At 37.1% G+C, this 25,884-nt stretch overlaps 1 pseudogene; it reads left to right on the top strand.

The window, feature by feature from the left end:
• LOC100338848 (securin-like) overlaps positions 1 to 25,884 on the top strand; it is a 137,298-nt pseudogene that overhangs the window by 77,265 nt on the left and 34,149 nt on the right.

The following is a 25,884-nucleotide window of genomic DNA, read 5'->3' as shown; positions in this document are numbered from 1 at the left end:
TTGTGTGAAAGTAGGTTGGAAGAGATAAGAAAGAGCCCTCAAAAATGTCTAATAAATGTTTACAGAGGAGAAAGATGTTTGCATTTTCAATGTGACAGAAACTGGAGGGAATCATTCTTCACACTGTCACCAGATAAAAGAATGAAGGAAATCAGTTAAACTTTTGCAGTGGTCCATGTCTGAAGTGATAAGGGCCTGGTTTAGTGTGGTGAAAGTACAAAATTGAGACATAAGAATGGCAGATTATTATAATGAAATAACTAGCAATCAACTTTGGGTTTAATTAATCATGGGAAGAGAGAGATGAAAGTATCAGAGAGGGTTTAGTACTCAATCCTAAGTGACTGGAAGGATAAGTGGCTTATTAGATGTAAAGACACTAAGAAAAATCTGTTTTGGGAGTAGGTTAATGAGATGAATTATAGTGAATTGTGTTAGACTGGTAAAGGGTATACTGCAAAAATGGCATGGCATAACGACTTTATGTGGTATTTTATAAAACCTGTATTAGTATCCTTTGTATAAGATGGATAAACTGGAACCAGACAACTGTTTTAATACATGACTTGTTAAATAACATTTGTCCTAATTAATAGTCAGTGTTAACCCACTTCTATTGGGTCTCCATCTTATTCCTTGTCATATTAATTATGTATGTATATTAATGAACTGAGTGACAACATAGCTGATATGCTAATCCAATCATAAGTAGATACAAAGCCAGTAAAGATAATGTTATATTGGAGAATAGATTTTTTTTGAGAATCAATTTTTCCCATATTTTTATCACTTAATATCATCTTGAGTTCATATTTTCATATGAAATTCAATAGTGAAGCATTTCAACATCCTATGTTGTGTGTAAAACAAACTCTACAGGTACAATACCACAATTTTGTGATAATTTGTCTTAAAAGCAGTGAAAGACATGAGAAAGATTTGCTATTTTAAATAATGCATTCCATGAATCAACAGTGAAATGACACTATTATTAATAGATGATCAATATCTAGAAAGGGTTTTAGGCCTGTTCAACTGTGCACTGGTGAAAATATACCTGAAAATTTTATACTATTCTTGGTGTGACATTTGTAGGACCTATATACACAGTGATCTATTTGAGGGATAAGCATCAAGATGGCAACTGGATTTGAAACCTCAACATCCTCCAGCATTTGAAGGAGCTAAAGACATTTAATCTCGAGAATGCACAAAGAGGAAATATGACAATATGTCTTCCAAATCTCTTCTGCCATACCTTCCTCTGCATGTCTCTTGGTAATCACAAAATGTATTTCCCACATTTCATTGCATCTAAGCTCATGCATGTGATATAGACTGAACCAAGTATATACACTTGCTCATTACAGTTGAAAAGTAGGTATTTACTGTGAATATAGAGTTGGAATCTTCTAAAAAAAGACTATAGCCAAGGTAATATATTTTTTATACTTTGTTGTCTAAAAATCATAGGTGGTCAGTGGTGTTAGATGAATTTCTGCTAGAGTACTCCCATAGTTTAGTTGATCTTTCAACATTATTGCTATGTAATATCAAAGCTAGTTGTCAAGTATGTAGCAACCTATGACAAATCCCTTTTTGTTTAAGATAGCTAAAATGGATTCTGTTATTTGTGACTAAGAATCCTGACTTAAATAGGTATAGGCTTCATAAAGATAATTAATCATATTCAATTATAAGATACGCAAGGTCTTGGTGACGACAAAACCATCAGTAAATGTTTGGATGTGACATTTATTAAGTCTCTTTCTAATTAACTGACATTATATCAGTTCATAAAGATAGTATTCAATTAACTGCTTAAAATCATTCACACTTTAGTATGAATGACAGACTTAAACCTCTACTGAGAAATTTTGGGGGCCAGCAAGCATTTTGCACCCACTTAGAAGGATTCTCTTTTTCCTCATTCCAACTGGAACCAACATAACTGTCTATTAGCCCGTCTGACAGACACATCGCTACAGTAAATCTCTGAAAACATGGAAGCTGCTTTGGAACTGTGTAAGAGGTAAGAGGCGAGCCAAGATGGCGGAATAGTGAGGGCGCGCACCGATAGTCCGGGAAAATTTAGTTTAATAAAAGGGGAGTTACGGTAGCCGCAGAAAATAGAACCAAAAAATTGCAGGGGAAAACCCTTCTGGATGGAGCAGGCGTGAATCGGAGGACCTGCTGGGAGAACAAGGTCGCCCACCGCGCGCGGAAGCCAAGTCGCGGGACCCAGCCGCAGAAGCCCCAGGGTCTACGCGACAGTGCTCCAAGGGGAGTGCATGCCACACAGACAAAAGCGGGGAGACTTGGGATGCTCAGGGCTCCGAGTCCACACATCGGCGCTGGAAGGGGAGGTGAGCTCAATAACCCGAGACATTGGTGGGGAAACGGGGGTCAGAATCTAGAGGGGGGCCGGAAAGTGCAGCAAACTCACTACCGGAAAGAAGCAAAAAAAAAAGCTTCGGGGTTTCTCTTCCCCCTAACCTTGCAAAGGTTACAAGGCGGCAAGGCTTGAAGAATTCCCAAGAGACAAAGAGCAGGCCTCCTCTTTGGATTTACATATCAATGGGGGAGAGTTAAGGAACTGAGTCACTACAATTCAGTAGCCTAGGCAACCCAGTGGGAGTCCAGAGGAGCCAAAGACTGGAAGCTAAATACCATCAATGCTGCACAGCCCTGCCCTGTGGTGTTACTTACCCCCTGAATAAATAAAATAAATAAATAAATAAAAAGAGAGAGATTTACCACACAGAACCTAAGGGTGTCACCTTTACACACCCTTAACCAGGAAGAACCAGGCAGAGCTCTCAGGCCGCACCCATCTCAAGCCTCCAAGGCTCCTCCAACAGCAGGCAGTCCACTTAACACGGACACAGTATAAAAAAAAAAAAAAAGAAAAAAAAAAACACACAGTGACGCAAGAAGAATGAACTATGCCGAGTAACAAACACAGAAATAGAGGGAGCAAGATCAACGATGACACTATGATGCCTCCAAATAAGCAAAACACCCCAAGCCAAGAGTATGAAGATGATGAGATAGAAGAAATGCAAGATACGGATTTCAAAAAATTTATGATAAGAACATTTAGAAGTTTTCAAAAGCAAATCCTTGAACTACAGAAATCCTTAATGGACAAGATTGAAAATCTCTCTCGTGAAAATGAAATTTTAAGGAAGAGTCAAAATGAAACTCAGAAACTAGTAGAACAGGAAAGTGTAATAGTCAAGAGAAATCAAAATGAAATGAAGAGCTCAATAGATCAAATGACAAACACATTAGAAAGCCTTAAAAACAGAATGGGTGAAGCAGAAGAGAGAATATCGGACTTAGAAGATAGAGCACAGGAAAACATACAGTCAAACCAAAGAAAAGAAGAGGAAATTAGAAACCTAAAAAATATTGTTGGGAATCTACAGGATACTATCAAAAAAACCAACATTCGAGTTCTAGGAGTTCCTGAAGGCATGGAGAGAGAGAAAGGATTGGAAGGCCTTTTTAGTGAGATACTAGCAGAGAACTTTCCAGGTTTGGAGAAGGACAGAGATATCCTAGTACAGGAAGCTCATAGAACCCCCAATAAACATGACCAAAACAGATCCTCACCACGACACGTGGTAATTAAACTTACCACAGTGAAACATAAAGAAAAGATCCTAAAATGTGCAAGAGAGAAACATCAGATTACTCTCAGAGGATCTCCAATCAGACTCACAGCTGACTTCTCATCAGAAACCCTACAAGCTAGGAGGGAATGGCGAGACATAGCACAGGTGCTAAGAGAGAAAAATTGCCAGCCCAGAATATTATATCCTGCCAAGCTCTCATTTGTGAATGAAGGTGAAATAAAGACCTTTCATAGCAAACAGAAATTGAAAGACTTTGTGGCCACTCGTCCGGCCCTGCAAAAGATACTTAAAGATGTGCTACACTCAGAAACACAGAAACACGGCCATCAATATGAAAGAAGGGAAAGGAAGAACACCTACCAGTAAAAGAGCATGGGAAGCTCAAAGCATATACTAGAAAATATCTCCGGGAAAATGGCAGGGCAAAGTCACTATGTATTAATAGTCACATTGAACATTAATGGTCTGAATTCTTCAGTTAAAAGACACCGTTTGGCTGACTGGCTCACAGAACACAACCCAACTATTTGTTGCCTACAAGAAACACATCTCTCTAACAAAGAGGCATGCAGACTGAAAGTGAAAGGTTGGAAAAAGATATTCCATGCCAACAGAAACCAAAAAAAAGCAGGTGTAGCCATATTAATATCAGACAAAATAAACTTTAATACAAAAACTGTTAAGAGAGACAAAGAGGGACACTATATAATGATTAAGGGTTCAATTCAACAGGAAGATGTAACTATTATAAATGTATATGCACCTAATTACAGGGCACCAGTCTATTTAAAAGATATGTTAAGGGACTTAAAGGGAGATTTAGATTCCAATACAATAGTACTGGGGGACTTCAATACTCCACTCTCAGAAATAGACAGATCATCCGGACAGAAGATCAACAAGGAAACAGCAGATTTAATTGACACTATTGCCCAAATGGATCTAACAGATATCTACAGAACTTTCAACCCTACATCTACAGACTTCACATTCTTCTCAGCAGCGCATGGAACCTTCTCTAGGATTGATCACATACTAGGCCATAAAGCAAGTCTCAGCAAATTTAAAAGAATTAGAATCATACCATGCAGCTTCTCAGACCACAGCGGGATGAAGCTGGAAATTAGCAACTCAGGAAACCCCAGAAAGTATGCAAACACATGGAGACTGAACAACATGCTCCTGAATGAACACTGGGTCGTTCAAGAAATCAAAAGAGAAATCAAAAACTTTCTGGAAGTAAATGAAGACAACAACACAACATATCAAAACTTATGGGATACAGAAAAGCAGTATTGAGAGGCAAATTTATAGCAATAGGTGCCTATATCAAGAAATTGGAAAGGTACCAAATAAATGAGCTTTCAGCGCACCTCAAGGACCTAGAAAAACTGCAGCAAACCAAACCCAAATCTAGTAGGAGAAGAGAAATAATTAAAACCAGAGAAGAAATTAACAGGATTGAATCCAAAAAAACATTACAAAAAATCAGCCAAGCGAGAAGCTGGTTTTTTGAAAAAATAAACAAAATTGACACCCCATTGGCCCAACTAACTAAAAAAAGAAGAGAAAAGACCCAAATCAATAAAATCAGAGATGAAAAAGGAAACGTAACAACAGACACCACAGAAATAAAAAGAATCATCAGAAATTACTACAAGGACCTGTATGCCAGCAAACAGGAAATCCTATCAGAAATGGATAGATTCCTGGACACATGCAACCTACCTAAATTGAACCAGGAAGACATCGAAAACCTAAATAGACCCATAACTGAAACAGAAATTGAAACAGTAATAAAGGCCCTCCCAACAAAGAAAAGCCCAGGACCAGATGGATTCACTGCTGAATTCTACCAGACATTTAAAGAAGAACTAATCCCATTTCTTCTCAAACTATTCAGAACAATCGAAGAAGAGGGAATCCTCCCAAATTCTTTCTATGAAGCCAGCATCACCTTAATCCCTAAGCCAGAGAAAGATGCAGCACTGAAAGAAAATTACAGACCAATATCCCTGATGAACATAGATGCAAAAATCCTCAATAAAATTCTGGCCAATAGAATACAACAACACATCAGGAAAATCATCCACCCAGACCAAGTGGGATTCATCCCTGGTATGCAGGGATGGTTCAACATTCGCAAATCAATCAATGTGATTCACCACATTAACAGACTGCAGAAGAAAAACCATATGGTTATCTCAATTGATGCAGAGAAAGCATTTGATAAAATTCAACACCCTTTCATGATGAAAACTCTAAGCAAATTGGGTATAGAAGGAACATTCCTCAATATAATCAAAGCAATTTATAAAAAACCCACAGCCAGCATCCTATTGAATGGGGAAAAGTTGGAAGCATTTCCACTGAAATCTGGCACCAGGCAGGGATGCCCACTCTCACCACTGCTATTTAACACAGTTCTGGAAGTTTTAGCCAGAGCCATCAGACAAGAAAAAGAAATCAAAGGAATACAAATCAAGAAGGAAGAAGTCAAACTATCCCTCTTTGCAGACGATATGATTCTGTACTTAGAGGATCCAAAGAACTCTACTAAGAGACTATTGGAACTCATAGAGGAGTTTGGCAAAGTGGCAGGATATAAAATCAATGCACAAAAATCAACAGCCTTTGTATACACAAGTAATGCCATGACTGAGAAAGAACTGCTAAGATCAATCCCATTCACAATAGCTACAAAAACAATCAAATACCTTGGAATAAACTTAACCAAGGACATTAAAGATCTCTACGATGAAAATTACAAAACCTTAAAGAAAGAAATAGAAGAGGATACCAAAAAATGGAAAAATCTTCCATGCTCATGGATTGGAAGAATCAACATCATCAAAATGTCCATTCTCCCAAAAGCAATTTATAGATTCAATGCAATCCCAATCAAGATACCAAAGACATTCTTCGCAGATCTAGAAAAAATGCTGCTGAAATTCATATGGAGGCACAAGAGACCTCGAATAGCTAAAGCAATCTTGTACAACAAAAACAAAGCCGGAGGCATCACAATACCAGACTTCAGGACATACTACAGGGCAGTTGTAATCAAAACAGCATGGTACTGGTACAGAAACAGATGGATAGACCAATGGAACAGAATTGAAACACCAGAAATCAATCCAAACATCTACAGCCAACTTATATTTGATCAAGGATCTAAAACTAATTCCTGGAGCAAGGACAGTCTATTCAATAAATGGTGCTGGGAAAACTGGATTTCCACGTGCAGAAGCATGAAGCAAGACCCCTACCTTACACCTTACACAAAAATCCACTCAACGTGGATTAAAGACCTAAATCTACGTCCTGACACCATTAAGTTATTAGAGAACATTGGAGAAACCCTTCAAGATATTGGCACAGGCAAAGAATTTCTGGAAAAGACCCGGGAGGCACAGACAGTCAAAGCCAAAATCAACTATTGGGATTGCATCAAATTGAGAAGTTTCTGTACTGCAAAAGAAACAGTCAGGAGAGTGAAGAGACAACCAACAGAATGGGAAAAAATATTTGCAAACTGTGTAACAGATAAAGGGTTAATAACCAGAATCTACAAAGAGATCAAGAAACTCCACAAAAACAAAACCAACAACCCAATTAAGAGATGGGCCAAGGACTTCAATAGACATTTTTCAAAAGAGGAAATCCAAATGGCCAACAGGCACATGAAAAAATGTTCAAGGTCACTAGCAATCAGGGAAATGCAAATCAAAAGCACAATGAGGTTTCACCTCACCCCAGTTAGAATGGCTCACATACAGAAATCTACCAACAACAGATGTTGGCGAGGATGTGGGGAAAAAGGGACACTAACCCACTGTTGGTGGGAATGCAAACTGGTAAAGCCACTATGGAAATCAGTCTGGAGATTCCTCAGAAACCTGAATATAACCCTACCGTTCGACCCAGCCATCCCACTCCTTGGAATTTACCCAAAGGAGTTTAAATTGATAAAGAAAAAAGCGGTCTGCACCCTAATGTTTATTGCAGCACAATTCACAATAGCCAAGACCTGGAACCGACCTAAATGCCCATCAATGGTAGACTGGATAAAGAAATTATGGGATATGTATTCTTTAGAATACTATACCGCAGTAAGAAACAACGAAATCCAGTCATTTGCAACAAAGTGGAGGAATCTGGAACACATCATGCTGAGTGAAGTAAGCCAGTCCCAAAGGGACAAATACCATATGTTCTCCCTGATTGGTGACAACTGACTGAACACCAAAAAGGAAACCTCCTGAAGTGAAATGGACATTATGAGAAATGGTGACTTGATCAGCATAGCCCTGACTGCTAATGGTCAACTTAATACATTATCCCTCATAGTATTTTTTTTTGTCTGTTCTACTTAATATGACTGGTTTAATTCTGTAATTATCACACAGTTATTCTTAAGTGTTGAAAATTAACTGAAATGTGATCCCTGTTAAACATAAAAGTGGGAATAAGAGAGGGAAGAGATGTATAATTTGGGGCATGCTTGGGCTGACTTGCCCCAATTGGTAGAGTTGGAAACATACCAGGGGATTCCAATTCAATCCCATCAAGGTGGCATGTGCCAATGCCATCTCACTATTCCAAGTGATCAATTTCAGTTCACAATTGATCATAATGAAAGGACTAAGAGTCAAAGGGAGCACATAAACAAGTCTAGTATCTGCTAACACTAACCGATAGAATAAATAAAGGGGAGAGTGATCCAACATGGGAAGTGAGATACTCAGCAGACTCATAGAATGGCGGATGTCCTAAATAGCACTCTGGCCTCAGAATCAGCCCTAAAGGCACTCGGATCTGGCTGAAAAGCCCATGAGAGTATTTCAGGCATGGAAAGCCAAGGCACTCTGGCAAAAAGATCTCTGTGAGTGAGATCCCAGTGGAAAGAACAGGTCTTCAAAGAGGGAGGTGCCTTTCTCTGAATGGAGGAGAGAACCTCCACTTTGACTATGACCTTGTCTAAACAAGATAAGAGTCGGAGAACTCAAGGGGCTTCCATAGCCTTGGAAACTCATGACTGGTGCATAGGGAGATTATTGATGCCATAAACAGGAGTGTCAATTTGTAAAGTCAACAACAGGAGTCACTGTGCACTTACTCCTCATGTATGATCTCTGTCCTTAATGTGCTGTACACTGAGGCTTAATGCTATAACGAGTACTCAAACAGTATATTTCACTTTGCGTTTCTATGGGGGTGCAAACGATTGAAATCTTTACTTAATGTACACTAAACTGATCTTCTGTAAAAAAAAAAAAAAAAAAGAAATTATCAATTCCCAACTTGACTCTCACTGGGATTAAACATGACAATAGGTCTGATCTGATTTCATCATCATTTAAAAAAAAATCATCTATTATTTTTCACTTTATGTTTCTGTATGGGAACAAACTGTTGAAATCCTTACTGAAGGTATACTAAGCTGATCTTCTGTATATTAAGATAATCGAAAATGAATCTTGATGTGAATGGAAGGGGAGAGGGAGTGGGAAAGGGGAGGGTTGTGGGTGGGAGGGACGGTATGGGGGGGAAAGCCATTGTAACCCATGAGTCGTACTTTGGAAATTTATATTCATTAAATTAAAGATAAAAAAAAAAAAACCTCTACTGAGGCATATGAAAACAGCTATTTACTTTATATGTTTCTTATTATGAAATTAGAGAGCAAAGATCATTGAGGAAGGAGTTCTTTCTAGTACATTGTACACACTCTGGATAATACCACTTCCTCCCTATCTTCACAATTTCAGATAGAGATAGCTAACACTCAGATATTTTAGAATGTCTTGAACTACCCATTGAGTAAAGTGATGAAGAAATAAAAGCACTTAGGTAACAATATGTTACAATATATTTTACCCATCTGACTCAAATTACTATTATAAGACCATATAAATACATATATAGTTGTTACTTGACTTAAAAATGGGGTTATAGTTTAATAAACCCATTGTAAATTAAAAATATTGTAAAAAGCAAATGCATTGAATCCACTTAACTTATTGATCATCTTAGCATAGCAACATAAAGTGCATTGCTACCCCTTCATGACTGTGGGAATGATTGGGAGCTGCTTTCTCTAGCCACACACCATTGCAAGAGAGGATTGGATCCCATTTCCTTAACCTGGGAAAAGATTAAAATTCAAGAGTGGAAGTACAGTTTCTACTAAATGTTCATTGCTTTCACACCATTCTAAAGTAATAAAATCCAAGGTCAAGCCATCACAAGTCAGGAACTTTCTGTGACCAATACTTTCCATAGAGGACTTCCTATAAAATCAGTAATTCTTTCTTCTCAGTATTACTAAACAAAAATCTCCCCTCTTCTTTAAATTCCTTTGAAAATTCTACACCTCATGAAGCCTTTCCTGAACACTCAAACCCATTTTGTCCTTAAAGACTACATTTTCTATTCTCACTCGAGTTTCCACAGACTCTCTTTGGACTGAAACTGCACCCTTGCTTCTTGGCCCATGTTGTAGATGGAACTTGCCAACCTTCATAATCACATGAAGCAAGCCTTTGTAACAAATGTTTCATAACTTAAGTTTCATTTTTTTGGCTCAGGATTTCTTTTCTTGTTAAAATGAGAATCTCCCTGGAGGAGTAAATAGATACTTTCAAGAGCCTTCTTAGACATTTGTACTTCTAAAAATGATTTTCAAATCTTTCCCTCAGAGCAGGTATTGATGAGAGAAGGAAAGTGACGGAAAACAAAGGTTGAAAGAGAGTGATTCTCTGAGTCTTGCCAACTTTGTTCAAAGGATTTTCAGGAAATATTGGCTGCAACTTGACTTAATATACAAAAAATGTTTTGGATATATTGTACCTTGCATACAGAATGCTTAAAAACACAGTTTCATCAGTTGTATCTGGCTGCAACTAATACTTAAACTATTTGACCAATCCATTAGTGCTACTACTTTCCAGAATAATGTAGATTTCACATCCCAGAGAATAGCCTACAGATATCCATGAAGACGACTCAGAGCATTAGAGAGTCTGAACATTATCATAGCACACTACACTGGCTGGGATGTATGGAATATATATGCTTTACTTGTACACATTTCTACTTGAAAAAAATGGGAAAATGGAAGAATATTACATCAGTTTTTACCAAAGACACAAAAGAAAAAATATGTTTGATTGAATTCTATAATGCTTGCCAATTTGGGGGAGAGGTGTCAATTGGGAGGATAAAGAGGAAACCACTTTTATGAGCATAAACACAGATACTGTGCTTGTCATCTTATTAGCTACTTAGAATTTATCTGACTTTAGTCTTTAATGAGCAGAGTTTCTAAGCTGAATTTTCCTCCTACTATTCTGTAATGCTGTGTATCTATTCCTCCAAATCTAGAGACTGTCTACTGCCTAAAGCCCCAACATCGGCAACTCACTTGAAAGATACTCCTCAGAGCTCCATACTTCAAAATATATTTCTTCTCTTCTCCCTTCCTTTTCTTTTCTTTCCTTTCCCTTCCCTATTCCCTATCCTCTCTACCTTCTGTACATTTCCCTCACACAACTACCAGACAATTAAAATATCAATTTCCTGGGTGCTGGAATTGAAACTAGTTTCTAAGGAGCAGACAACCTGAATTCTCCTGCAGGTGTTCTCCTTCCTACCTATGAGTCCAAAACATGCTCATATCCATTTACTTCTCACAAATCAGTCTTCTCACTCCCAATTTGACACTGTAAAGTCCTTTCTCCACAAAATAGCCAGAAACAGCCATTTTGTATTTAAATCACACTATGACACTCCCCTGCATAAAGCCTTCCATTATTCCCCAGTACAATCAGAGCAACATCCAACATTCTTCTAGGGAATTAAATCCATTGACATCTCTGGCTTCAGCTTCCACTACATATTTCCTCATTTTCTACATTGTAGCCAGATTCATTTCCTATTATTTCCTCTTTCTTTTCAGCCATTCTCACCTTAGAACCATCGCTACTCTCACTTCGTGATGAACTCTGTCCCCAAATCTTCTGCATGACAGCTTCTTTCCTCTTATTCTGAGATTGCAGTGAAAAGGTAGTTCAACCCCATAAAAGTGAGATCATCTGCTATTTGTCTTTCTGGGCCCTGCTTATTACACCTAGCACCATGTCATCCAGGTTTTTCAATTTTGTCTCAAATGACAAGAATTTTTTCCTGCTTTTTAGGATGAATAGTATTTAATTGTGTATATACAGCACCATTTCATCACTCATTCATTCATTGATGGACATTTAGGTTGTTTTTATATCTTGGCTATTGCAACTAACGTTGGGGCTAATAGGAGGGAAAATAAAGATATGCTGGTCAAGGGGAACAAAGTTGAAATACACAGATGAGAAAGATTGAAAGATCTAAGGTACAATAATGTGACTCTAGTTAACAATACTGTATTATATTTGAAATTTGCTAAGAGGGGAAAGCTTGTTTTCACCATCAGGAAAAAAGAAAGGAGGAAGTGAAGTAGGGAAAAAGGGAAGAAAATGGACAGAAAGATTAAGGAAGGAAGGAAATAAAACAAAAAAGAAAAAAGAGGGGGGAAGGAAGAAGAAAGGAAAGAATGGAAGATGGTAACAATGTGTGAGAAAATGTATATTTACTAGATTTTGTCAATTACTTCACAATCTATACATCTGTCAAATCATCAAGTTGCATAACTTAAAAATATACAATTTTAATTGTCAATTATTCCTTAGTAAACCTTTGAAAAATAAATTAATTCCACTTGCATGAATGTCTTTCACATTACTTTTGTTTTCCTTTATAAAATCACTAACTGAAATTTACTTCACTATTTAACATGTTCAGAATAAAAGCTTTTGTGGAGAGAGATCAAAACTGTTCTTTGTTGATCTCTATAAAGCCTTCAGAAATACCTGGTATAAGGTATGCATTCAATAAATCATTCCTGAGTAAATGAACAAATAAAGGATTTGGGGCATGCGGTTAATAACATAATGCCTAAGAACCAGAATGCCAAGGTTGGAATCCTGAGTCACCAATTACCTAACTCCTATTCCTTTGGGAAAGGTACTTAATCATTCCTTGGCTTGGCCTCATTATCTTTAAAAATGGGTAATATGCATATATAACTTACCTTTTTTTAAAACTTTTATTTAATGAATATAAATTTCCAAAGTACAGCTTATGGATTACAATGGCTTCCCCCCATAATGTCCCTCCCACCCGCAACCCTCCCCTTTCCCACTCCCTCTCCCCTTCCATTCACATCAAGATTCATTTTCGTTTCTCTTTATATACAGAAGATCAGTGTATTTACTTAACTTACCTTTTAAGGTTGCTGTGATGATTAAATGTATTAGTATATATAAAGTGCTTAGAACAGTGCCCACTACATAGTATGCATTCTATAAAGGTTATAATTGTTACTACTAGTACTGCTTCTATTATTACTAAAATCCTCTAAATCATATGGTTCTAATGAAAATCAAATAAGTTGTGGAAGATAAAATATATTATAAAAGGTGTAATCATAGCTAATAAAACAGAGTTCTATGCATGTCTTAGTAATTGTTATTTGAGTTTATTGTTGAATTTATGTGTTAACCTTGGATTGTTCGCATTTTAAAAGAGATTTTCCATCTGTCTGAATGTTATGCAGTAAATGGTGAGCAGCAAAAATGATGCTGGGCAGAACACACCTTGAGTTCCTCATGTTATACCACTAGTGGTGTCTGTGTTATATGATGCTACTTCTCTCTCTTTCTTTTTTTTTTTTTTTTTTTTTTTTGGACAGGCAGAGTTAGACAGTGAGAGAGAGAGACAGAGAAAGGTCTTCCTTTTCCGTTGGTTCACCCCCCAAATGGCCACTATGGCCGGCGCACTGTGCTAATCCAAAGCCAGGAGCCAGGTGCTTCCTCCTGGTCTCCCATGCAGGTGCAGGGCACAGGCACTTGGGCCATCCTCCACTGCCTTCCTGGGCCACAGCAGAGAGCTGGCCTGGAAGAGGAGCAACCGGGACAGAATCCAGCGCCCTGACCGGGACTAGAACCGGGTTGCCGGCGCCGCAGGCGGAGGATTAGCCAAGTGAGCTGTGGTGCCGGCCTGATGCTACTTCTTGACAATGGCCCAGTTTCTGTCTTTGAAACAATAAATCCAGAACATTATAAAGATGCAATATATTGAAATATTTTAACTAAGAGACAATTCTTGTGCAGCAAAAGAGCATTGGATGTGAAACTCAGTTTAACATATCTAAGCAATGTCTTTACATATGATTTATGGTAAAGGGATCTGTTATTTGCAGACATAGTTGACATGCTGATAGAGACACCATTTATCGTTATTATACCAGAAAGGAATACTGTACTGTGACTTAAAAGTGTATTTTTTCAGCAAACTCATAGAATGGCAGATGCGTTAAACAGCACTCTGACCTCACAATCAGTTCTTAAGGCATTTGGATGCGGCTAAAAAGCCCATGAGAGTTTCTCAGGCATGGAAAGCCAAGACTCTGTAGCAAAAAATGACCTAATGAAAGAGCTCTGTGAGTGAGATCCCAGTGGAAAAACTAGGCCATCAAAGAAGGAGGTACTTTTCGCTGAAGGGAGGAAAGAACTTCCACTTTGATTATGACCTGGTCTAAATAAAGTCAGAGTTTTTGTGAACTCAAGAGGCTTCCATAGCCTTGGCAGCATCACCTTAATTTAATATTTATTATTTTTAAGATTACATATCTTTAATTTACATTATTGCAAAGGCTTAAGGCTCCACTAAATAAAGAGTTCAACAAATAAAAAGTAAAAAGACCACAGTTTAACAGGAATACAGGCAAGGTCTATAAATAATAATTAAATTAAAAGATGTTCGAACTTCACTCATATATACATAATTTTAAAATAGTCACAAATCAGAACTATAGTATATAAGGCTTAATCATTGGTTTGACCACAATTTACAACAAAGTTTGACAAACACTATTTGCACCAAAACTATTATACACAGGCATTTCCATTTTTTTCTTTTCATATTTTTTAAAAAATTAGTTCCCACAAATAAGGGAGAACAAACAGTATTTGTCTTTCTCTGTCCCTCTTATTTTACTCAACATGATGTCCTCTAGATGCATACATTTTTTCCATAAATTGCAAATTTTTTTCTTTCTTTTTAGCTGAATTTCCAATGTTAATATGTACCATATTTTCATTATCCATTCATCTGATGATGGACACCTTGGTTGATTTTATATTTTGGCTATTGTAAACAGTAGTTTTGGTGCAAGTGTAGTATGTTATCAAACTTTGTTTCAAATTGTAGTCAAACAAGTGATTAAACCTTATATACCACTATTGTAAACAGTGCTGCTATAAAAATGGCAGTGCAGGTATCTCTTTGAAGCAATGTGTTCATGTCTTTTGGATATATACCCAGAAGTATGGTTGTTGGATTATATGGCAAATCTCCTTCTAGATTTTTAAGAAATCTCCATACCGTTGTTCAGAAGTCTGCACTAACTTCCGACCAACGCTGTATAAAAATTACCCTTTCACCACATCCTCATCTACATTTCTTGCTGTCTTTTGAATAATAGACATTCTGACTGGGGTGGGGTGAGATCTCATTTCGGCTTTGATTTGCATTTCCTTGATGGAGAGTGATGTTGAGCATTTTTTCATATAGTTTTTGGCCATTTGTGTTTCTTCTTTTGAAAACTATCTATTTTGGTCCTGTGCCCATTTCTTAACTAGATTGGTGGTTTTTTTTCTTGTTGAGATTTTGAATCACTGATTGATGTATTCTGAGTATTAATCCATTGCAGGAAAGTAACTTGCAACAATTTTTTTCCCATTTGGTCAGATGTTTGTTCACGCTGCTGTTTCCTTTGATGTGCAGAAGGTTCTGAGTTTGATATAATCCCATTTGTCTAGTTTTACTTTTGATTGAAGTTATTTCTGTTTGGTTCGTCTTGATTATTTCTATATCCTTAGTGAACTTTTCATTCATGTCACCTATTGTTTTCAAAGTTTCTGTAAGCTATCTATATGTATTCTCTGGCATTGCACTGAGTTTTCTTATAATCGCTATTTTAAATTTAATATCTAGCATTTCATTGATTCCCTTTAGGTCCGCATCTATTTCCTGAGAACTATTTTATTTTTTCAGAGGTGTCATGCTATGTTGCCTCTCAAGTTTCTTGTATCCCTACATTGAAGTCTTTGCATCTGGTGTAATAGTCTCTGCTCTTTTTTGTTGGAAAGGAGTTTATAGTTTAGTTGGAATGCAAGACATCACTTGGCTTTGTTGCTTTGATTTTGGTTCTAAGTGAGTCCAGAGTATAAATTCTGATAGACTTTTTTTCCCTTAGTCAGTGACAACAATGTCTATAAGTAACACAATTGTCTATTCTGTAACCATTTTTTGGGGGGTAGAAGTGTGACTTTCAGTTGAATATGGGCTTCCCAGGTTGTGTATTTTCTGTCACCAGGGTATTGGTTTTCAGTCACACTAGGTCGTGTGATAGTCAGCACCACATTCTTGAGACACAAAAGCAAGCTGTCCTCATGTCCCTCTAGTAAGTCTGAATGAGTTGTGACTCTAGGACCATGTGATATGGATGGGACCTCCCCCAGGCCCTGCTGGTAGTGTGACTATTGCTGGGGATCATAACACCAAAATTCCCAATCCCAGAACTAAGGGATGTGAACTGGAATCTGTTCCAATCTTACAGGGTGACTACAAGATATACAGGAGATTTTTCACTGGCACATATGAGTCCAGAGAGGTGGTATTCCAGCAGGTTCTTCCCTAGGTCACATCAGGTAGATTCCACTGGGTTTGAAGAAGTTAGTATTGATTTTTACAATTCTTGTGTTATAAGATACAGTGGAACATTATCCAGATTTCCCAGAATGGGAGTCCAGAATTAAAGATGGTAGTAGCCACCTACCTGAAAAAGATTGATGCAGACAGAACAATCCAAAGATTCTGAGTGAGTGCAATTTACTCCAAAGTTTGTGATGCCAGGATAAACAATCCCAGCTCTGAAAGGCACAGCTGGAACTGCCTCCAGTCCCCATGTGGTAGGCAAGGGTGATGTTGGGCCTTGTGCCTGGGACTCACAGCACCATGTGCTAGCGGGTACAGAGGAAATTTCCTCAGGTCTGGGCCTCTTTGATTTTTTATGAGCTGCTTCTGGTGCTAGTCCCAAGAATCTGAGGGCAACTTTCCTGGATCACACATAATGAGTAAGCACAGCTCCCAGTCTTATGCCCAGTATTCCCATGTTTGCAGGATGTAGGGGGTCTCTGTGCCACACTATAAATTGTCCTTTCTCTGGCTCTAGTGGCTTCTGGTAGCAGCGGGACTGCTTTCAGTCTGCTAAGTCAAAATAGCTTTCAACAGTGGTCCTATCACAGCAAATTGAGTCTGGCTGGTAGGGGGTTGGATAGGTGAGGAAAGCAATGTGGCTTCCCTTTTCAGAGGAAAGTAGTCAATCAGACTCTAGTTAGCTCCCCAGGCTGTATTTGAAATCAGTGGGGACTGTGGCATTCTTCTTAAGCTAAAACTGACAGTACAGTAGCCATGGCACCTCCCTCATACCTTGTCTTGGGAAGACAGTGTTTCCAGGTAGAAGCCAGTTGTATAAATGCAGGGGTGGCTGGCAACACAGGTGGCCACAGAGATCCATCTGTCTTATCCCCTCCTGCCCCTACAGAGTCTTTGTTCTGTTTTGTCACTTCTCCACTGAAAATTTCTCTCAATCTGTCCTCTGGGAAAGTAGTCCTTCATTTTTTTTCTGGTATCTCTCCGTGGCTGAGGTCAGTGAAGCTTCTCACTATTCAGTAATCTTGGATCTCAAGTGTCCTTTTCAATTCCATCTTCCCATGAAATTTCTGAAACAGTTTTTATGACCATTTCAATACACGTAGGAAAATTATTTGATAAAATGCAGCACTTATGGTAAAATTCTCAGAAATCTAAGATTTTATGGTAATTTCATAATCAGATATATGGCATCTATTAAAAATCCTGCAGCTGATATAGTAAATTTTCTGTAAATATAGCAACCAACAATTCCTCCCAACCATTTATATATACCTCTATTATCAAAAAGTAGTGGGGCTTACTTTCTCTTTTACTTGAATTAGGAGATTCTATTGACCAATAGACTGTGGGAGAAATGTCTTTATGTGACTTCTATCCTTACATATTATGAGATGTTACAGTTTCCACTTTTACTTGCTTGCATCCATGTAAGGAAATTTTACCTAGATCATTGAATTACAAAGATAACATGGAGAGAAAGACTGTTAAACTGTGAAGAGAGGCCTAGCTGCTCTAGGATGCAAGTTAGTCAAGCCCATAGATGAATATCATGTTTAATGCAACCACATGAGTTAGATGATCAATTTACTAGCACAGAGAGCCTCTGGCCAATCCATTGATTGTAAGAAATAATAAGTAGGTGTGGCTTTCACTATGTTTTATGTTAGTTTATTAAGCTGTAATAGGTACCGTTCATTACACTTAACAGTAAAATATGTTTCCCCCTAAGGTCAAGAATAAGGTAAGGATGTCAGCTCTCATCAGTTCTACTTGATAGTGTTGTGGAGTACTTAGTCCAGGAAGTATGGCAAGAAATAAAAGGCGTTGGCAGAAAAAATAAGTAAAGTCACTTTATTCACAGACCACATGACTGTGTAAAAATCCAAAGGAATCTATAAAAGGAAAGTGCTGAAACTGGTTGATTCCATAACATTAAAGACAACAAAGTTCATGGGTGTGAACATTTGTCGTACTGATTAAGATGCCACTTGGGACACCTGAAATCTAACTGGTTTTGAGTTCTGGCTCACTTCCAGAGATGATTGGGGTAGAGAGATAGAGATAGAGATAGAGATAGATAGAGAGATAGAGATGAGAGAGAGAGAGAGAGAGAGAGAGAGAGAAATACTATATGCTATATTAAAAAGAACTACTTTATATAGATTATACAAAAAAGAACTAAAACTATGCAGTGGGTTTTTGGCATAGCAGTTGTCACTTGGGACTCCCGCATCTGAAATTGAAGTGTCTTGTTCAAGTCTCAGCTTCTCTGCTTCCAATCCAGTTTCCTGATAATGTACACCCTCGGAGGCACCTAATAACGGCCCACAAATTTGGGTCTCTGCCACCCCCATGGGAGATCCAAATTGAGTTCCATGATCCTGGCTTTGGCCTGGACCAGCCCTGGATGCAGCAAGCCTTTGGAGAGTGAATCAATAGTTGGAATAGCTCTCTCCATCTCTCTCTCTCCCCGCCCTCCGCCCCACCTATATGATTTTCCTTTCAACTATAAGGAAAATAAATAAATTGGAGGGTTTATTCCTTTTGGTGATATAATTATTGTTATTATCAGTGTTTCCCAGTACTAAAATTCTAACAATGTATCCTTATTTTTTATGCTTGCTGTGTTTTTCCGCTCAGGCCCACGATACAAAAAAAAGAAAGAAAGAAAGAAAGAAAAAAAGAAGAAGAAAATTATCCATTCCATGTGGGCCCTACCTCTATCCTCCATTTTATCAAAATTCTCATTTCATTACAAATGCTTTTTGTGGAGGAACAGTAATGCATTGAAAATCTATGTACAATAGTTTTTCAAGTCTTTGTGGCATAATTATATTTATATTGGCATTTATTGTTAACTATCTTGCTGTTACACATTGGGCAAAAATCTTTTCTGCTTGAGTCTTGTTATCTTCATTAGTAGAATGAAGAGGCCTAGTACTAATACTCTATTATAGTTCTCCAAAATATATGAAATATTTCTCAAAGGATTTAGCAGAGTATTGCAAAAGAGCACAAAGTCTGGGACACCAGACTTTGGAAGGGCACGAAGGGCAGTTTATCCATACTAACCTAGAGATACTTTGTTGGGAGAAAGGGAATACAAACAATGCACACTCTCATTGGATATCACTTCCTGCATGCCTTTGTAGTGCATTACTTTTAAATGCATTATTCTTCTTTCACAGGAACCATTAGTGATGAACTGAAAGTTTTGATAAAATGGAGTGAGTATAGAGGTAAACTCCACATGAGTTTTTTTTTTTTTTTCATTTTTTTCAGGTAGCTTATTTTCAACATGGATCGTTAAGAGGTGAGATAATTAAAATTAACTCTGTAGCCTATCTCTTTTATTTTAACATTGTCAATATTTGGATATTCGGGAAGGAATTCAACTTGGACATTAACCAGATTCATCTTCTCTGTGCTGCTGTTTGGGGTCACACTAGTGTACTGAAACCGAGGTATGTTATTTTAAGCTCCAAATTCTATATCATTACTATTATTTATTTCACATGTGTACAAACACGGGTACCTACCAAGAACAGGATAAAACACAAGAGAATAGAATGATAAGCAAAACATCACTTTCTATGTAGTTCCCCTTCTTTAATTCTTCCACAGGAGATGTGACAGAAGAAAGAACTAAGGGCACATGCTAGATGTGGGAAGGCCAAGCCTTTTATTTGTTATAGTCTGATGCTGCATTTTTCTAAACTGTTTGGATTCATATTTACTTCTATCATTTCAATAGTGTTGGCTATTTAAAGGACACTGATATGTCTTTTTGGTTAATTTCATAGCACTTATTAAATGTTATTTAATAAATTATATAATTTAAATCCTAATTAATAGTGCCTTGCACCCTGTGTTTTCTAGGTAATCAGTCCATATTTCATTCACCACAAATGTACACAGAGTCCACAGCATCAGACCAGATCCTCAGGGTCTACAATAAAGGTTAACAAAGTTTCTATCTTTAAAGAACTCCCAACCTGAAGTCAAGGGGTGAGTTTTTCTCTATAGATACTGGGAAGGAACTTCCACTAGCTACCCAACATAAAACAACAACAAAAAAATCACACACAAACTGGGGAAAATTGGTTATGAAAATCAACATTGGTATTTGAAATCCTTTTTTGTGTATGGGCATATGGCTGTGAGCAAGGACCATCAGCCTCCAGGTTTACAGAAAACTGAAAAGCTGGGGAATGTGGCTTGAAATGTTGATCTGAAAACGCATCCATCTGGAACATGTGAATACATGAATGAATTAAAAATGGGTTTATTTTGATGATCTCAATAAATGCTTACAGTTGATTGCCAAAACTAATCAGTTTAAACATATTTCAGGAAAATAATCCACAAGAACATGGCTAGGAATAATCATACAACTAAACCTCAGTATTAACAAACACCACCTGAGGAATTCTTAGAATGAAAAAAATAAAGTCCAGTTTGTGGTATAAAATGATATTTGCACTTTTAGTTTTCTAAGTATCAGTCAGATCAAAGCAGAAAGCTAGCTTCTAGCTACATCAAGGGAAAGAATGAGGAAAAATGTGATCAAGGCAGAACCATCTGTGGCAATTTAATGATAATTTCAGTCTTGTACCAAAAACACACTTAATAAGAAATTAAGAGCTAAAGGGAAGACAATTTCAAAGGGATTTGAATACCGAAGAAAATAACTGTGTATGTATACAATTATCTGATGATTCGATTTTAATTCTCTTGGAACAGGATGACATCTGTGAAATTAGAGGACTTAAGAAAACAAACTGTTATAAGGCTTGTATTTGGACTTATTTGGGGAAATTTTTCAAATGATATTAATTTCTCCTTATTTGAAATCTCAGTTGTATAAAGTAAATATAAATAGAGGCACAGCTGAAAAATCAGGGAGCTCTATACATTTTTAGCTGAGTTATAACAAATTATTTGCTGAAAATATTTTAGCACATTATTTTATCTTTCAGTTTGGGGAATTTCTTTACGGAGAATTTTTACTGAATCAGGCAGACACAATACCCAGTGGCCTGTAGGGAAGAGTATCTAGGGACTCTAGGAATTCTGTCATCAAGGTTATGGTCCTGTTCTACTTTAAAAAATACTTGAACAAATAAACTATATTGCAAAAAATGGGCATAAATGACCTAGAAAATTCAGATAATTATGTTTTCCACCAACTACTGAAGGGAATGAAGTAGCAATTCTATGAGTTAGAAATGAAAGAGAATCTTTCCTTAGTCCACTGAGAAATTAATCAAAATTATTTCCCTGGGTGAAAATCTTACTCTGTGAGTAATATCAATAATAATACTGAGCTCACAAAGCTTAACGTTGATCTCTGTTAATTTGATTTCCTCAATAAGTGATAAATTCAATAAAATACAAATTAATAATCTGATTTGGTTAGCTGCAATTCTTTGGGAATCTTTCAAACTTTATTGGTGTTTAGTCATCTTTCATTAGTGATTTTACTAATTGTCTAATGGGCATGATTTTGATTATTTTGAAGTCAATGGCTATGTTGTACAAGAAGTAGTTATGCTATATCCTCTCTTCACCAAACTTCTATGAAAAATCCTTGTAAATCAGTTATCAAAGAATAGAACTGAATAGTGCCCCACCTTCAAAGTGGTTTTTAGTTGATTATATTAATGTGGAAAGGGTATACATGTTCTCATTATAAATCATTTTTTAGGGTCCTAGCTCCAGAGCAAGTAACAGTGAACTATTAGACCTTCAAGTAAAAGATGCAAAAAGATGTACCATTGAAACTGCAGGGTATTTAAACTATAGAAGCTTGTTTGAGAAGTCTAGCAAGGGGGAAACTGCATCTTGTATTCCCATGACTAAATGATAATCTTTACCATATGGAAAGGTCAGTCTCTTTGTCAAGTTTATGTTGAGTTGTGAGGGAGAAAAGGAATACCCAAACACCTAAGCAGACCAAATATTCTTCCTGTCATTCAGTGGAGTGAAAATATCACAACACCACTCTCAAATTTTCTTATAGTTTCTAGACTTTTATGTTATGAGAATGAAGAGAGAAATAGTATTTGGCTGTTAATGTTCTATTCTAAATCCATACTTCCTCTGCAATATTTGAATAGCCTTAAAAAATAGCTTCTGATTATCAAGGGAGATTGGAGAAAATGAATCATTAAAATAAAAGTCAGACAGTATAAATACATGGGATCAGTAACTAAATCCACCGTTACTCAAATATGAGCTGGCTTCATACCTAAAATGTCTGCTCTGATGCACAGCAAGGGTTTGCCTACACACCAGACTGATTCTTCAAATGAAATTCTTTCAGCATTGGAATCCCTCAGTGAACAAAATATGGTTAAGGTGCATGAGCACAAGCACACTAAAGGCTACAAGATTGCTAGAGTCCAAATAAAAACCAAAACAAGTGAGCTGGCGCCGCGGCTCACTAGGCTAATCCTCCGCCTAGCGGCGCCGGCACACCGGGTTCTAGTCCCGGTTGGGGCACCGTTCTCTGTCCTGGTTGCCCTCTTCCAGGCCAGCTCTCTGCTGTGGCCAGGGAGTGCAGTGGAGGATGGCCCAGGTGCTTGGGCCCTGCACCCCATGGGAGACCAGGAAAAGCACCTGGCTCCTGGCTCCTGCCATTGGATCAGCGCGGTGCGCCGGCCGCGGTGGCCATTGGAGGGTGAACCAACGGCAAAAGGAAGACCTTTCTCTCTGTCTCTCTCTCTCACTGTCCACTCTGCCTGTTAAAAAAATAAAAAAAAAAAAATAAAAAAAAAAAACAAGTGAGTTCCCTTAATGCCTTTCCTTCAACTAATTTCAGTCACTTCGCAAAATTCTAAGATAAATCAAAATTTTAACTACCATCAGCATTGTTCAATTATTTAAATTCCCAAACTGAAATCATCCAATGGAATGATTGGTTTGTATATCACAGAACTCTGTCACCCACCTCCAAGATAGAATCAGAGATAGTTCACAAATTTCATGCAATTTAGCTTGTTTGGGGATATACATGAAGAAAGTCTACTATTTCGTCTTTTGTAAAAAAATGGTAGCAACAATACCTACTTGATAAAGTAATGGAATTAATAAAAGTTGTATATATATATATATTGCATAGAACAGTGTCTAGCACAAAGTAATTATTGAAAAAGTATCATCATCAATGCTGTAAAGATTATGTAATCTAGTTAAATTTATTTTTACTAACTGATGTTGGATCAAAATAATGTGACAGAAGAGAGAAACTGCAAGATATGAGCCCAAGTCTCCAAAGACCAGACTTAATTTTGTGTGCTTGGGAACCCTGGAACAACTCTCTGATAAGTGAGCTTAGAAAAACCTGATGGAGGTTAAAAAGTCACATGTAGGATGTCTCTGGTCATGCTCCCCAGAAAACAGATTTAGGGTTGGAGATTTCCAACTATGAAGTGGATTTTTTTGATTGTTTTTTGGAGAGTTGGGTATGGGGAGCAACAGTGAAACAATAACAAACATGGGATTGGCCACAGAGTGAAGTTGGACTGCAAGACATTTAAAACAGAGATCTCAGGTGATCTCTTGGAAAGCTCTAGAGTTGAGATGACCTTCAAATTTGCTCAAAGTTGAGGCAAAAGGGCCAGGCATGTTTTATCTCTGTACCAACCAGTCGTTAGATAAGGGTTGCCCTTAGTGAATGAGTATGATATTGGGCTAAGAAACAATTTTTGGCAGTTGTTGGGAGAGGGGTTCAGTAGTAGGTTGTCAGCAAGCAATATTTTTAGACATTGTGGCATAAATGTCTTGGCCCTGAAGAGAACAACCTCGGATACATGCCATGCAGAAGAGAATCAATGTGTCTCATTCAACAGTCAGACAAGTGCAAGACTTGTGAGTGAGGCCAGCCAGGCACCAGTCAGTGATAGATTGAAGGAATAAGTTCCTACTATTACACAACATAGTGGGGTAAATAGAGTTCACATAACCTAGTATAATCTATGAGCAAGTAGAAGAAAGAAGCTCCAATGTTCTAATTATAAAGTAATGTAAGACAAGGGGAAATGTTTGATTATCATAATTGAATCAGCATACGTTGTGTACATATATTGAAATGCCTCACTTTAGTTCATAAATATGTACAATTACTGTTAATAAAAATTTTAAAAGATAACACACATTTTCGATAAACTTTTTGAAAACCACTCATACAATGCACAAGTTGACAAACTAGGGCCTGCAAATGCAGTCTACCGCCTGTTTTTGTAAGCATAGCTTTACCGGAACACAATGACTCCTGTTCATTTACCTATTGTCTATGGCTACTTTTATGTTACATCAGCAGTGAAATGGTAGTGTCAGAGATCCTACAGCCTGTAAATATAAAAACATTTACTATTCCATCTTTACAGAACAAGTTTGCCAATCCCTGGCATAAACCACCAAAAGGAAGATGAAAATACAACACTTGACAACAACCATATGAAATATTGGAGAGGTGGTCAAATTTACTTCTAAGATCTTGGTTTTGTATGACCAACATTAGAGATATTGTCAGGTATGTGTGTTAAAATATAAAAGTATGGCTCTTTGTATAGTATGGAACAGTACTCTTGTATTTAATATTGGAAGCCTACAATATTTTCAAGTGACCCCCAGGGACAATGATGTAATGTTTTACCTCCCTCTCATATTTCTTGCAACTTTCAGTATTTACTTGAATGAAGACAGTGGACTCGAAAGCATGGCCCTCTAAGAGTGACATGACTGTTCTGCCAAGTTCATGAAGTTCTCAGTGATAAAAATTTATGTGGGGAAGAATAGAACCCACAAGAAAGTCACCTGCTGGTGACATATGTAAAATATCATAAAATGTAACCAATTTTAGCCATAGAATGGAAGTTGTTGGGGTAAATCATATGCAGTCTTAATATTTGTGGATTTTAGAAAATGAAAAAAATGACCTATATAAATACAAAAAAAATTCTGTATATAACTGTATGAAGTTTTTTACTTAGTTCAATAAATTCTAATTGTACAGAAGCATAATAAAGCAATAATTTTGTGAACCACTGAGCATTGTTATATTATAGAAAAAGTATTACTTTTCTAGGTATATCATTTATCATAAAATAGCTAAAAAGTAGTAGACAAAATCTTACACTTTTTAGATTAATTTTGATATTGTAAAAACGGTCTGAAGTCATAAATCAGAATTTAATCTAAAAAGAAACAATCTACTATAATTTAATTTATATAACTTATGTAACTGTATTGTGAATTATTTTTGAACTTTAGCTTTTTAATTACTTTTAAACAATTGTAACTCAGTAAAATTATTAACTTCATCTAACTGACAGTTCAATTCTTTAAGTATACATTGTTAATTATGCCTATCCTAAGAATTTTTAGTAGCTTCTTATTTATCCAGTGATATATCTTTCAGAAG

This window comes from Oryctolagus cuniculus, chromosome X (assembly GCF_964237555.1).
Source record: "Oryctolagus cuniculus chromosome X, mOryCun1.1, whole genome shotgun sequence".
NCBI lineage: Eukaryota > Metazoa > Chordata > Mammalia > Lagomorpha > Leporidae > Oryctolagus > Oryctolagus cuniculus.
The sequence above is the reverse complement of the archived record's forward strand: the minus strand, read 5'-3'. Positions and strand labels throughout refer to the sequence as shown.